Source organism: Triticum dicoccoides, chromosome 1A (genome assembly GCF_002162155.2).
Source record: "Triticum dicoccoides isolate Atlit2015 ecotype Zavitan chromosome 1A, WEW_v2.0, whole genome shotgun sequence".
NCBI classification, from domain to species: Eukaryota; Viridiplantae; Streptophyta; class Magnoliopsida; order Poales; family Poaceae; genus Triticum; species Triticum dicoccoides.
The window spans coordinates 571,416,650-571,430,588 of NC_041380.1; the positions used below are offsets into that span (position 1 = coordinate 571,416,650).

The 13,939-nt window shown below is 44.8% G+C and overlaps 1 pseudogene; it reads left to right on the forward strand.

Moving 5' to 3' along the window:
• Positions 1–2,227: 2,227 nt before the first annotated feature.
• On the forward strand, positions 2,228–13,415 carry LOC119355714 (annotated as a pseudogene).
• Positions 13,416–13,939: the final 524 nt, after the last annotated feature.

Consider the following 13,939-nt stretch of genomic DNA (forward strand, 5'->3'; position numbering starts at 1 on the left):
CTACCAGCAATTGATTCTTAAAAACTGTTCCGCAGCAACGCGCGGGGCATCATCTAGTATTCATAGATTCTTATACACATGAACTTGTGGATGCTCTTCCTCACAGGACATCTTCTTTTTTATTATTCCCAACAAGATTGACATTTTGTTGTGCTGCGTGATATGCTGCTGGATGCATTTTTTCTAGCATGATAGTGTTTGTGTGCTTATACTATGAAATGGACAGTAAAACCGAATTCCTTTTTTCTTAGAATTAGATTGTTATATGCTGCACAGTAGACCACATCTCTTGTCAAGATTATCTGGTCAATAGTTCTCAAACATGCTTGCTTCTGTGCTTCCAGCATTTCGTCCAAGGATACCGTGCATCTCTAATCCAGCATAAGGAGGAGCTGTAGGGTGTCATTGCTGAAGCTGAGGCCAAATCTGCGGCTTCCTGGTGTGACACATATCTGCTCAAGGCTCTCTGTACACAAGTCGAGCCTACGCCAGATGACCCTCAATGGTACAATATCCACCATACGTGGACATAGATATTATGTGCTCTATTTTTTCCTTTGCTCTGGTGGCCGCGCCGCCCACGACCCTGGCGATTTCAAATTCAATGTTACTTCCAATTCTGATCAGTTCAAATACTTACCAACTAGCATGATTATTGAAGATCCATTTATTCCCTCTCTACTGAAATATGTAAAATGACTTACTATTCTAGTTGGCTTTATTTATAAAGTCGGGCGTATGCCTTTTCTCTAAAAAAAACTTACTATTCTAGCATTGTTGTCAGATTTATTGTTATATTTTGCGCAATCTATTCCATTACTGAGCCTGTGATGCTGTCATGTGATTTTCATTGGATCAATTACCTATGATGCCCCTTCTGACAGTATATAGCAGGATGGCAAGAGACTTTTCTGCTTATTGCACATCATGGTAGCGATGTGTTGCCACATCAAACTCCACAGTTCAAGTACCTTTCCTGTATTTTTAGGTTCATTATATTAATTTTTGCTAAAATCAACCTAACTAGGGTTTGATAACAAGCACTCTATGCTCACTTGTGCACGAACAAGGTAGGTGATCTGCATTTTTGATGGTTATGTCAAATTTAGAGGCTTAGAGCATTGACCATGGTGGGAAATAGATGGGCATGGCTTCTGTTCGTCATGCAGTTATGTGTTATCTTCTTCCTTGCTGGTGAGGGTGAGTACATGCATGTGCAAACTATCTGTACTCTTAAGCTATTAGTGTTCTTTAACTTATTGCCTATTCCTGTATGGTACCACTTTTTCCCTAGCAAGGATATGTGAGCCCATTAACCTTATGTTGTCTGTCATTGTCAGATTTAGAACCCAACAAAGAAATATGGCAGAAATTTGCATGTTAACCTTTCTTGTGCAGGTTCAAGAAATAAATGGCATACAGATGCTTCTTTGCCCTGAGTGTGTAAACTTGATGTAGGCAACATGGCCTTAAAGCACAAGAAATACCCACGCGCGTGAGTGCGGTCTGCGGCACCGCCCGCCACTCCTCTGCTCATCCACCGCCGCCGCCACGTTGAGGCCCTCGCCAACAAGCGGTATGCTTTCCCGTGAGCTAGCTTCTTCAATGCATGCTTCTCTGAATTTCTACAAGCTAAATTTCTACATGCTTCTATTCGCAATTTTTTTTAATTAGTACATGCTTCTCTGAATGTTGGCCTGCCAATTGGTATTGGATTCCTTTATGTTATGATTTGCCCAATCTGCTCTTCCTACACCCATGGATATGACAAGAAAAAATTAGAAAGCATGAAAGATGTCAATCAATACTTTCTGCTTGATATATCAATTGTTGTAGCTTTTCTTACACCCATGCGCCGCATTCTAAATTCTAAAGGCTCCGGCTGGAATTCCCGTTCCGTTCATACGTTGCAATTTGCTGTTTTAGTTCAAAATTTAGAAACTAAATTCTGTGTATAGTTATTCCCATGTCCATTATATGAACTCTGCATGTGTACTTCTTCTCATGTTGAACTGATGTTTGATACTGGGTCTTTGCATTTTCAATCGCTTTGCATTTTCTTCAAGATTTGGTGCATGTGGCTTTCAGATAATTTGTAACAAACCAATTCATATTTTCGTCGAACTTGAATCATTTGCTTTTTTATAATGGTTGGAGATGTGGTGTAGGAGGATCAGCAGCTCCGAGGCGCGGTGACCCGTGCAACATGAAGAAGACCATTCGGACAATGGGGAGGTACGCAAATAGCCAAGAATGTAAGGGGCTGTGCAGGTCTGCGTTTCCGAGTTATCTCTTTTAGCACTAGCAATTAAATGGTCTGTATCTGGTCAGGCGTGCTTGCCTAAAATGTAATTTGGTAGTTGCTAGAGCCATGCTAGCTTCTTATGTTGTTCTTGCAGCCTCAAGTAGCTAATTTTATTTAAAGCAAATGTTGTTCTATCCTTCCAATTCATAGTTTTAAATAGCGCGCTAAGTATCTTAGCGGCGGACCTCTTCCAAATGCTATAGCGTGCTATAGCAGAGCTATAGCGCGCTATTTAAAATGTTTGTTCATTTGTTTGGACAAAAATCTCTTAGCGCAAGACCTTTTATAAACGCTATAGCGTGCTATAGCGGAGCTATAGCGGGCTATTTAAAACAGTGTTCCAATTACTGTTATTCAGATCTTCTTTTCATTTTTCTATTGTCATTCAGAGGGGCAAATATCAGGTGATACCACCTCTTGTATGGTCCCATGATACCGATTTTAAAAACTCGAATTTAAATGTTTCAAAAAATCCGAAAAAGAATGTGGATGTGCACAACATATGTCTACAGGCCCTAAAAAATTCAAATCGAAATTCAAAGAATAGAGTGAGAAACTAAAATGTAAAAACTGGATGTGAATAGTGTAGGTTTTGACACTATTCATGTTTTGTCTTTATTGACACTATTATGCTGAATTTGTCATTTTTGTTTCTCTTTGTGTAAATCGAATTTTGATCTGAATTTCTTAGGGCTTTTAGACATATGTGTGTTGTGCACATTCACAATTTTTTCAGAATTTTTTGAAACATTTAAACTTAAGTGTTTAAAATCAGTATCATGGGAGCATACAAGAGGTGGTATCACCTGATATCTTCCCTCATTCAGAGTACAAATATTATGAGAATTTCAAGAATTTTGTCATATCTTTCTCCCAGTTACCTTAATTTTGTAAATTGTGTTCTAATTCAATTTCGTTTTTCTTTTCAGAAAAGCCTACTTCATAGCTGTATAAAACCATTATTTCCTTTGAGTTTGTCGTGGAGGTGAGTTGCGAACCTGTTTTTTTTTAACTTGGTGGATGCACTGTTGTAGTGATGGAGACTTGCCTGAATGTTGCTTTCCTCCACGTGAAGTGCCTAGAACTCTCAAAGGCATCAACAAGTCCTGGAGGAGGTTGACAAGGTGCAGGCAAGACCGTTGATCTCGAGCTAATTGCTGTCTTTTTTTGTCTGAACATTTTCTTATTTGGAGTTGCAGTCGATTTATGGCGTATCAACCAACTTGGCTTAGAATGTATTGTAGTTGGTTTGGTTGCCTCAACCGACAGGGCTTATGATGTATTGCAGTTGGTTTGGTATCATCAGCCGACTGGCCGGTTGGAAAATCCGCAGGGAAAACATGTACTGTGTGCTCCCCTCGCATCCAGAGTTTAGGGCCTGATGAACAATGCTGTGTGAGCTTCTTGATGATCTGCTATTTTGCACAAAATTGGGACATATTGGATGGTTGATGTGTGGTTCTCTAACTAAAAAATCCTCATTTGTCCGTTCTGATAGAATGATGGAATTTTATTGATAAGGACCTACAGTTTCTTTGGTAAGTTTGGGTTAGGGGTTCCGTATATATGCGCCAAGTATGTAGGAAAATCATGATATGCTTTTTTTGCAGTGCCTGCACTGAAAATGAAAAGTGTGTCATGGATGACTTTTATGTGTTTTAGGATTTGGAGGATTGCTCTATGAACAAAATTCCTTATTCTGCACTTCTCTGCTTTGCTTGGCAGGAATTCTTGTTGGAAAGAGCGAAGGCATGGTTTGCATGACATTATCCTCAATGGGCTGGAGACAGCGGGGATAATTGTTATTGATCGCAGATATAAAAAATGTTGATACTTGATTTTCTCACTTGGCATCTTCTCACTTCTGTGAACGACATTTGATTCTCTCATAGTAATAGTTCTTTATTTTTTTTGATACATAAATGGTTCTTTATACTTTTATATGTGTATGGAGAATGGTGACGAACCTTTAAAATAATCCATTGTCCAACAAGGGGATTCTAATGTCTTATTAGATTATACTATAACAATATGATTAGCAAAAGTTCAAATGGTTGTATATTTGACACATACTGCAGTGGGCCGAAGCCCGCCTGGATATTTTGTTCAAATACTAAAATCCATTTACAGGAGATTATAATCATTTGGGCGCTATGCATTTAGATAAGAGACTAGGACATATGCCCGTGCATTGCAACGGAAAAAAACATATACCTACAAAGCCAAACATGTACCTTTCCTGACATAGGTATAGAAAATAGGTAGCTCCATGATTCTGAAAAGTTGGCAAGAAAAATATTAATAAATACATGAGAGTTGTTGTTACTTATCAAAGTGAACCATACATGTCCTTGTTCCTTAAAGCTGGGGTTGATGTGAGCGTAACCAACCTTACCAGTTAATTTTTTGAGTGGGTTAAGAATATCATCAAAACAAAAAAAATTATCCACCCAAATTGCATCAAGAACAAACAAAACAAACTGAAAAACCCATAACAAAATTACTTGTTTTTTTTCTCAGGAAAAAATAGTAACAGCATGCATAGAGGATATTGTGCTCACATTGAGGGAGAAGAAGAGGTCCGAGGGAGGAAAGCTACAGCAGCCTTGCGTCCGACGTAGTCGTGACCGTGGCCATGTATTTACCTCTTTGTTGATCACTATGTATTTACCGATCTATTGGCTTAATCATGCTGAAGCACCACGTTGAGGACTGAGGAGATGTGCCCAGTGTCCACCGTGCGCACTTCTCGATGAGGAGGGAATCGGACGGGGTAGTCTGCAAGGGAAGATTAACATCCTCGTCCTTGCTGAGTTGTGGGGGCATAAAATGACAACATGAGATGTGTAATTTCATTTGCGTTGTGTATTCGTTTGAGTAGCATGACAACACTGCCATGCAGCTCGGACCGACCTCGACCAGCGAACACCGTGTCAACAACGGCACCAGCATGGCATCCTTCGCTGAAGTTCAAGCGGAAGGCGTTGGGGCCATCCATGCTAGGAACATCGACGGGACACACAAGAGCACTATAGATGGAAGCGCATACGCTCTGGGATGCCTTGGCCAAATCCCAAGGCAATTGCACGGTCAGAAAAGCTTCTTGAAGCTTTTTGAACCATAAACATCTGCATGCGAGAGATTAATCTCAACAGAAAAAATAAATCAAAATGCACACATCACGCAAGCATCAACACACCCAGCACACACACTGGCCTTACGTCTCTGGAAGAAAAAAAACACCCAGCACGCACGCGTACAAACAAGAAGTCAAGAACACATAGCCATGCGCCCAAATCAAAAAGTGAAGAACACAGCAAGCCTCCACAGCAGTCAGGGAAAGAGCCAGGTTGGCGGCGTCCTCGACGCACGTAGACGGGCGAATAGACTCTCTTCCAAGATCGTTCTAACAAAGGTCATTCTCGTTGGTGTAGCCGACACAGCCGTGAAGGCCGACGGGCTCGGCGTCTCACCAAACCATATCCTGAGCAGGAAGACAACGGCCTTGGGCACCACTACGCACGGGAGGCAGATGACGTCCTTCAAGACGGCGTCCTCGTGAGGCCATCAACCAAGTGATGCTGCCTTTTTTCTGTCATGGGCATCGATTGTCGGCACCAGCGCCTTTCCTGCTTCTTTTGTTAAGGGCATCGATCGTTGGCATGCCTCGCCTATCGTCGTCTACCGAAGCTGGGCTGCTGGCCTGATTTTCAATCGGCTCCGTCTCCTCACGCTCCTCGACCCTTTTTTGGATTTTTTTTTGCAGGGCTTTTTCTTGGATATCGAGAGAGCTCGATCGATTTGCGCTTTGTCCTCCGTTTCATCGTATTCTATTTATCCCACACAATCAATCCCTGATTTATTTAGCAGCTTGCCAGTTCTATCCAGTACCAGTACGGGTTGGCCGTACGAAAGTGTGCATGCGAGTGACTTACAAACACAGCATGGCCACAGTGACGTATAATTTAGACGGACGTAGAAATTAATTAGGACTAAAAATATTACATCAAGTGTTCGTGTCCAATACGTACACGTAATGAAACAATTCAATCTCGAAGCCTATCTAAATAGGAAAAAACCAGACGTGTGTCCTTCAATCTCATGGATCTATTTTTAAGTCCCAGCCGTTAATTTTTAAGGTTAACACAAAATCAACAGATATAAAAGGATGACCTATGAAAAACTATGAAAGCTTCCGTCCTTTATTATTAAATAAAGATAAAAATTATATAAATAACACAAAGATGTGTGATATTTGTTTCAACAAGAATGTTGACAATGAAGAATGATAATCAAATTATTTTTATGAGTCAAGAATTAGGTATTATTCACTTTGTATCAAATTTCAAAAATTTCAAGAAATCTATCTATATTTTGTTAGAATTTTTCATGTTCGCACGTGCATGCTTAGTAGTACTCCCTCCGTTCCTAACTATTTGTATTTCTAATTATTTCAACAAATGACTACATATGTAGCAAAATGAATAAATCTACACTCTAAAAGGGCAATTTGAGAAAATGCCACATCTTTCCTGGGACTTTGCTCCTATAGCACACCTTTCTTTTTATTGGATTATATACCACACCTTTGATCAATAGCCTGACAAAATATCACAAATTGAATTTTTTTCCCTTCTTTTGCACGTCCAGGCACTCACCTCATATTTGTTAGGACGAATTTGCCCTCAGCTTGTTTCCTGGTCATACGAGGTGATCACAGAACGAAGCACGGCGCCACCTCGTCGTGCCTACTCCCGGCGCCGCCGCCTTGCCATGCTAGCTCCCCGGCGAGCCGCCGGCGAGCCGTGCCTCCTTTCCGGCACCACCACCTTGCCGTTCCTCCTCTCCCACTTGCCGCCCGTACCAGTGCAGCGCGTCCGCCGTCCAGACTAGCTGCTCGTTGCAGTACTGGCTGGTTGGAGAAGTTCTGGCTGTACATGCGGCTGCTCCATCAGTTTGCAGCTGCTCGTTGCTCTGGTTGCTAGCTTTGTTAGCATATGTCTCAAATACTAGTAACACAAAGTAATAAAGTTGTTACCTGTTGATGGTTGTAGCAAGTGTTGCAAGCAGATATGGATGCTTGTCCGTATGGATGTAACCAAAATTCAGATTGGGATGTGACATGTAGTGATATATAGTTCTGTTGATAGGGACATAATCAAAATTTTGACAGCATTTTCACCTAAAATTTTGACATGACCTCTCTATATTTCTGTACCATACATATCACAAGAATTAAGTGAATAATCCACACATGACAATCCAGAATTAATAGATACAAATTTATATCTGACAAGTTGCACCAAGCTTTAAGTGAATAATCATCTCAGTACACAGATGACAGAATCACAAGACATTGAAAGACAGGAATTTAATCGAAAAGCATCGACTTCTTAAAGAAGTGGCATCACCTTCATGCAGATCACTAAACACATAACAAAATTACAAAATGGTATGCTACACTCTTTTTCTCTTCCTCGGCACATGTTTTCCTGGGACATAGGAGCAATTATATCATCACCAATAGGAGTTATCTCAAGAGTAGACCAATCAATGAAAACTCCACCATCAGATTGCACATATCTCTCATTATTACGAAGCACATTACAATTTTTAGAATCATCAACACATGATGCACTACTAGCATTTGACTGGTAAATGTCAAAACTTGAGCAAATGATGTTGTCTACTATCTCACTAGATGGGACATTTTCTGAACAAGATGATGCCGTAACCCCCTTTGCAATGTCCACAACTTGAGCTAACACAAGAAATTCTTTTTCTTCCCATCTCTCAAGAAATGATGTGAGCAATTTCCAGTAGTTATCAATCCTCTCAACTGATTCAAAATGCTTGTCCTTGCACAAAATATGGACCTCCTGCCCACTCCCCCAAACAACTTTGGACCCAATGAGTTCTATCAGTTTTTCAATAGTAAAACGTTTCATGTTAACCTCAAACTCCACATCATGCTGGGAAACTTGATGCTCGCTGCCATCGTCAAGCTTTGCAACAAATCGAAGAACTCTAACAATTAGTTTATAAATGACAGCGTGCAACTCCGTACCTTCTTCCCTGCAAAATTAAACTATTTTTCAAATAGAAACAATGCGTAGGCACAAGTATTCGTCAATATGCAGTTAACAATTCACAAAACCCTTCAATTCAAAAACTTAGGTTGATCGACTAACCGTTCCAGAGTTGCGCCCTCTATCTCTAACCGTTCCAGAGCTGCACCCTCTGGCTCTATCTCCGCGAACAACACATTCTACTCGTACCTGTGAAGCTGCCCGCTAGTTCTCCTCCTCTTCTAGCATAATCTCCATGGCCTAGGTTTTTTCAATACACAGTTTAGATCGAATGAGAGAGGGAGGGAGGGAGAGGGAGGGAGGGGGAGAGAGCGAGAGGGAGGGAGAGAGTAACCTGTCGGGGCGGCGGCAGAACCTATGTGTGGATCGTCCGGGAGTACATGATGCAGGACGAGGCGACGGCAGGATGAATCATGTCAAGGTGGCGGCGCGCCTGGAAGGAAGGGAGGAAGGGCGAGGCGTCAGTTCGGGGAAGGAGGCACGGCGAGGTGGCGGCTCTCCATGGCAGAGGCACAGCAAGGCGGCGGCGCTGGGAGAAGAACCGAGGCGGCGGCAACGGCGCTGTGCTTCGTTCTGTGTCTCGTGTCGATCGTTTCGTATGACCAGGAAACAGCTGAGGGCAAATTCGTCCTAGCAAAAATGAGGTGTGGGCCTGGACGTGCAAAAGAAGGGAAAAAATCAATTTGTGGTATTTTGTCAAGCTATTGATCAGAGGTGTGGTGTATAATCCAATAAAAAGAAGGAAAAAGTTTACCTTCAGCCGACCGATCTCGCACGCGCATCCGCTGGCTCCGTGTCCGATGGATCGCCTGTTGATCAGACGGATGAGAACGGCCTCGCTTTCCTCGTCACACGCATTTTTTTTGAAACACAGCTATTGTTTCAGCATAAGCATTTGTGTAACCAGCCTTCGTTGACTCGTGACTATGGGAGGGCGCGTGCTTCTGGATTTGGGAGGGCGGCGGGGGCAGCAACGTTCGGCGACCGGGGCATATCCGCCGACGTCGACTCCAGCAGGTATGGATCAGAGACCCCCTCCCATTCCCCCCGCATTTCTGGGCGACCACCGTCCTGGCACCACCAATGCTAGACACAGCCACATCACAACGCCTTACGTCCACGCACACTCTAAGTTTCCGCAACAACAATGTTGTTGCGGAATGGCGGTAGCGAAGACTGGGTGACACGGCCGGAGACGTTGTTGCAATTTTTACAACAAAAGTCTTGTTTCAGAAAATTAGAGAATAAGAGTTTTTGCAATAGGGGAGTTATTGCAGAAAATTAGAGAAAATGAGTTTTCGCAACAAATCTCTTGCTGTAGGAAATTAGAGATGAGAAAGTTTCGCAACAAAGCTCTTGTTGCAGGAAATTAGAGAAGAGGAGGTTTCGCAACTAGAGTAGCTCCTACACGTCAGCGGCGGGCTGATTTTGCGGCGGCACCGCGGGGGGCGCAGCTCAGTCGGGGTCGGGTCAAGACTGACTTGTTTCTGCAACCAAGCGTTTGTTGCGGGAAATAACGAGTGGACATGCGGGGGGCAGACATCGGATCGGACGGCTATCAGCTCGGGTATCCAACGGTCATCGAAGCAACGGATGAAATCTAAATATCAGCCGGCGGCACGTAGTAGCGCCCTAAAAAGAAAGGTGTGCTATAAGAGCAAAGTCCCAGGAAAGATGTGGCATTTTCTCAAATTGCTCACTCTAAAATATGTCTACGTACATTCGTATGTGATAGTCTATTTAAATTAACTAGAAAGATAAATATTTAGCAATGGAGGGAGTATATAGAAAGAGTAGTAGTCCCTCCTATCGCCCTATATTGCCATCGAATACCCCTCCGTTCGCCCGAGGAGTCCAAGCCAGGACAGGAAGATTGTGACCCCTTCGGTCGGTGACGCGTTTCTGGATTTCCTCGCAGTTGATGTTCACATCTAAGATAACAGATCCTTCCTCTTCAGTATTGAGATGGTTTCAGCTGTTCCAGTCGCCGGTCTAAGCCTCCAAGTTGGGATGCCGTCGACGACGAGCAACAAGAGGAGGATGGTCGTAGTCGTAGGATCGTTTGGGGCGTCGGTGCTGCCAGACGAGCTGACGACGGAGGTGCTCCTGCAGCTGCCCGTCAAATCCATCCTGCGCTTCCGCGCCGTGTGCCACTCCTGGTCCTGGGCCTCGGCGCTCTCCTCCGAGGAGTTCTGCAGCCTCCACATGGCCAAGGCCGAGGTGGCGCCACCTAAGCTCATGTTCATCTCGCCGTCAGCGACGTCGACGTTCGACTCCACAGGAGTGTACTCAAAGCTTGTTCCCCACCGACGGCCCGCTGTTCACCCTCGACGACATGCGCGGCGACTTTGCGGCCTTAACTCCTTCGCCATGCCGTGGCCTCACCCTCTTGCAGGACGCATTGGCGCCAGCCTACTACGTCTTCAACGCGCCCACACAGGCGGTCACCAGGCTGCCTCCTTGCCAGCATGCCATCTTCTCGACCACCGGTCTCGGTTTTGACACGAGCACCAGGGAGTACAAGGTGGTGAGGTTGTTCCTCGGGAAACTGAACGAGAAGCAGAGGATCAGGTGCGAGGTGTACGTCCTTGGTGGCGAGCAAGGGGATCGCTGGAGACCGGCTGCTGGAGGTGTGCTCTTCAGGTTTTGCAGTTTTGTTCAGGCCGCCATTACAACGGCATCATGGAGCTTAGTCGGTCCGCTGCTGCCGGTATTTGCGGACGGATTTCTCCATTGGCTAATCTACCCAGGTGCTCTCTAGACGGCCAAGAGCTGCTGTCTTATCATTTTCTCTCAACTATGAGACCTTCGGCTGGGTCCCGTCACCACCTTTCGAGATACCACGAACAGGAGTGCACTTGGTGGAGCTTGCTGGCCGCTTGTGTATGGTCCGGGACCTTCGTCCTCAAGACAACAATAATATGTGGTTGGAGATTTGGAACTACAGCTCTAGTGATTGGTCACTGCAGCATAGCATTGATTTGTCGCAGCAGAACGTTGCAGGAGATTTGATCACCAGTGCACAGGTTATTAGAGTTATCGGTTCTGTTGGCGATTGTGGATCAACGGACAAGGTAATCTTGGCCACTTCCAAACACAAGGTGATTACCTATGAGTCTATGACCCACCGTCTGGGATCCTGGAGGCCATTGAATTTGACGGTATAAGGGAAATTTCATCATTATATGAAGCTCGCAGATTCAGTTTATTCAAAGAGTGTCTTGCTCCGGTACACAAAACAAACCAAGAGACGGCATTATCGACTCCCCTAGCTAAGGCGATCAAGGAGGTCCTGCTCCGGCTCCCGGGTGATTATGTCGCGCAGTTCAAACTTGTATGCAAGCAGTGGCTTAGCTTCATTGAGAGTGGAGGCCTCATTCGCTCTTTCCATGTTCATAACAATTGGGATACGAGGCCAAAAGTAATGCTTGTTGGCAAGGGAGCTGGAGGATTGGGTTTCAGCTTTGCTCCCTCAAAGAGATTACTTCTCCTTGGGGAGGGTCCTAGCCAAGGCGCCTGGCTTGACACAAAGGTGGTTTGCTCTAAGCCTTGCCATGGTTTGAACCTGGTAAGTTGTGAGATAGAGGACTATCTATACAATCCTTGCACAGGTTATCACCGGACCTACCCTGCTATAGTGCCGCCACACCGAGTGCCCCGCCATGTACTCGCAATGATGCATGGCAATGTTTGTACACCAGAAGACCACACTTTTGCAGTTGGCAACAAGAATTCTGGCCTGGGATTCAACTTGTTGACACAGGAGCATGTGGTCGTTCAGATTTTCTATCATCCCAAGGACTTGAAATCTCGTCAGTATTTCTTGACATGCTCAGTCATTGACCTCACGTCGGCCCAAGACCACCATGCACCGCCTCTGCCCTTAAATGGCATGCCACCGGCCTATTTGTCAGGGGCTCTATATTGGATGAGTGAACCAAGGTTGGGCCAGAGTTATGAGAGGGCATTGTGTCGTTCGACGTCGCAAACGAGAGGTTTGGTGTCATCCCTTGCCCTTCATCCATTGCAATGTGGAGCGACACAAGTCCTAATCAAGCATTTGTGGTGGAGCTCGAGGGAATACTGTGTGTTGTCCTTGCAGATCCAGTTGCACAAGAAATAGATATTTGGAAGCTAGAGCATGATCAATGGGACAGGGCATATAAAATCTATTTGGAAGGTTGTCCAGGCTATTCCCCTGCGGAAAATGTTGTGGTCCCGTTGATTATTGACCCTAGGGACGGGAGAATCTGCTCAACACAAGGAGGAAAATGGGTCTTTATGATCCGGTGAGGCGCACAACTGACAACTTGTATGATCTTGACGAGGTGCTGCGTGTCACATGCTCGGAGCAATCGCGAGGGAAGCATTTTACGTGCTCTAGCGAAGTGCCTTTGCTGGGAGGAAATCCACTAGACAGTAACCTTTTGCCGTTGGTCCCTTTGTTATATGAGGAGAGTCTCGCAAGTTATCCATGTATGCCCAGATCACGGTACTTACGCCGATGAAGAGCCACTAGTTATAGCAGTTTGACACCACTTGGTTTTTGTCTAAATTATAGCTGGTACAAATTGTAATTTGCTTTTCTCATACGCTCTTTCATATATAATATAATATATATACTGTTGGATATCCGTGTGTTGGTATCATCTCTTCTACTTTATTTTCTTTCTCTTTCTTGATTGATGTTAAATTGTCAATACTGCTCTCCTAATGGTAGTGAATAACACGCTGCCAAATATAGCACTGCTGATTCTTTTCCGACTACTTTGTAGTAATAATTGGTGGCTTGATTAGTAAGGTCTGCTTGCCAGCGCAAGCGTATGCATGAATTACGTTAAAGGTTGAGCCAAATTCCATTATTATTCAAATTGCATGCATGAAGGGTTCAACAGTGATTCTCAAAAACAAAAAGGGTTCAACAGTGCAGGGACACGTAGTCAAAAGATCGGTTTTAAGTAGTTTTTGCATTGAACTTTTTCTTTTTGCATTGAACCTGGACTTTTGTGGTTAAGGTCTGAACATTACCGAGCCTGGACGTCTCTCTCCCTCTCCCATCCGAAGAAGAGGGGCGACTTTTTACATCTCCCGGTCGATCCACCTCTATGCCACCGTTGCGCCGGATCCCTCGTCCTCCGTCTGCCGCTCTGGCGGCGGGAGGGCGGGGGATCCTCATCTCGCGGCTGTAATTAGTGTAGGGTCTGTAGGGTTACCGGCCGGCGGCGATAAGGAGGTGGTGGAGTCGCCGGTGTGGTTTTTGTTGCTGGTGCACATTCCCTTCGACTCCGGCGCTCGGTGGAGCTCCGTGGTGGTGCGCCTGCTTCCGCAGCACTCGCGAATCGACGGATTCGTGTTGTGCTTCCTTCCCCAGTCAGATCCCACGGGGCGGCGGATCTGCGATGTGAAGATCTCGAAGATGACGACATGGTGGTTCGCGGCGGAGCCGATGTTTCTGGGCGTTACCTCTTTGGAGGCGGTGAGTGAGGACTTCCCGGTTGCCATGGGGATGCTTTCGTCGATCCAAGGCGCATGGACGAGCACAGGC